Here is a 2,167-nt window from a genome sequence, read left to right on the forward strand (position 1 = left end):
ACTAGATTTCCAGAGTCCCTTTGGGGGAAGCAATCAAGACAGCTGTTTATATTCTAAACAGATTGCCCAATAAATCAGTTCCAAAGACACCTTTCGAATTTTGGACTAGAAGAAAGCCTAGTCTCAATCACTTGAATGTCTGGGGTTGCAGAGCTGAATCGAGGTTATTTAATCCACATAAAAAGGTATTGGACCCTAAGACGGTCAGCTGCTTCTTTGTGGGATATCCTGAGAGATCCAAGAGTTACAGATTCTACTACCCTAATTCAGTGAACAGGATTGTAGAAACCAGTCATGCCAAGTTCATTGAGGATGGTGATGGATTTCCTAAGCCTAGGAATCTTATTTTTTATGAAGAGAACACTGTTGCTTTTGATGTTGTGCCTAGTACCAGTTTCCAACTGCCTATTATTGTTGATCAGGTTGTTCCTGAACCTGCTAAAGAGGTGATTGTTGAGCCAGTGACATCTATTGAGCCAGTGGAAACAGCTGATCCTTTTGATCCCATTCAGCCAGAGGAGGTTTTGAGAAGGTCTACTAGACCTCGTAGGTCCGCCATCGGATCCGATTATATGTTGTACCTGACAGAGGGTGATTTTGATATTGGGAAAGAAGAGGATCCAACCAGTTACAAATAAGCTGTCAGTAATGCAAATTCTCAGAAGTGGTTGGAGGTTATGCAGGATGAGTTGTTGTCTATGGATAACAAAGTTTGGGAATTAGTTGATCTTCCAGAGGATTATGCACCCATAGGCTCCAAATGGGTGTACAAAACTAAAACTGATTCTCAAGGTAGAGTTGAGCGCTACAAGGCCAGGTTGGTAGTAAAAGACTTCACACAGAAGGAAGGTGTGGACTTTCATGAGACCTTTTCCCCAGTATCCAAAAAAGATTCTTTCAGGATTATCATGGCGCTTGTAACTCATTATGACCTAGAGTTACACCAGATGGATATTAAAACAGCATTCCTAAATGGAGATCTAGCAGAGGATGTCTACATGGTTCAGCCAGAAGGTTTTGAGATTGCAAGGAAGAAGAGGAAAGTTTGCAAGCTGAAGAAGTCTTTATATAGTTTAAAGCAAGTCTCAAGACAGTGGTATCTCAAATTTCATGAGGTGGTAGTCTCCTTTGAGTTTTTTGAAAACCCAGTAGATCATTGTATCTACCTGAAGGTCAGTGTGAGTAAGTTCATCATTTTGGTGCTTTACGTTGATGATATCTTACTGACATGTAATGACATGGCGTTGTTACTTGAGATGAAGATTTTTCTGTCAGCGAGTTTTGAAATGAAGGACATGGGTGAGGCCAGCTTTGTCCTTGGTGTTAAGATCAAGCGCGACAGAAAGCGGGGATTTCTAAGGCTGTCTCAAAAGGCTTATATTGAGAGGGTTCTCAAAAGGTTTAATATGTCTACTTGTTCAGTTGGTGATGTGCCAATCAGGAAGGGGGATAGATTGAACAAGATGCAGTGCCCTTGAAATGACATTGAGAGGAGTTCCATGGCTGACAAACCCTACGCTTCTGCAGTAGAGAGTCTGATGTATGCGCAGGTTTGTACTCGCCCAGATATAGCCTTTGCAGTCAGTGTTTTAGGGTAGTTCCAGTCTAGTCCTAGTTTAGCACATTAGACAGCAGCAAAGAAGGTCATGAGGTACTTGCAGAAGACCAAGGATCATATGCTAGTCTACAATAGGGGTGACACTCTAAAGGTTGTGCGGTTTTCTGATGCTGACTATGGAGGTTGCACTGATGACTTGAAATCCACTTCTGGTTACATCTTCAAGATGCCAGGTGGTGCTATCTCTTGGAAGAGTGTCAAGCAGTCCATCTTGTCATCCTCTACTATGCAGGCAGAGTTCATTACTCTTTTCGAGGCTACAAAGCAAGTTATCTGGCTCAGGGGCTTTATCTCAGAGTTGAGGGTCGTAGATTCCATAGCTAGACCCACGGTGTTGTATTGTGACAACACCTTAGCAGTTTGCTTCTCCAAGAACAACAAGAAATCTACAAGTTCCAAGCACATTGAGATAAAGTATCTCATGGTGAGAGAAAAGGTCAATGAGAGGCAGATTATTGTGGAGCACATTATGATTGACAACATGTTGGCAGATCCTTTGACAAAGGCATTTCCAGTGGGAGTGTTCAGGAAACATATTTCTTGTATATG

Source organism: Telopea speciosissima, chromosome 5 (genome assembly GCF_018873765.1).
Source record: "Telopea speciosissima isolate NSW1024214 ecotype Mountain lineage chromosome 5, Tspe_v1, whole genome shotgun sequence".
NCBI classification, from domain to species: Eukaryota; Viridiplantae; Streptophyta; class Magnoliopsida; order Proteales; family Proteaceae; genus Telopea; species Telopea speciosissima.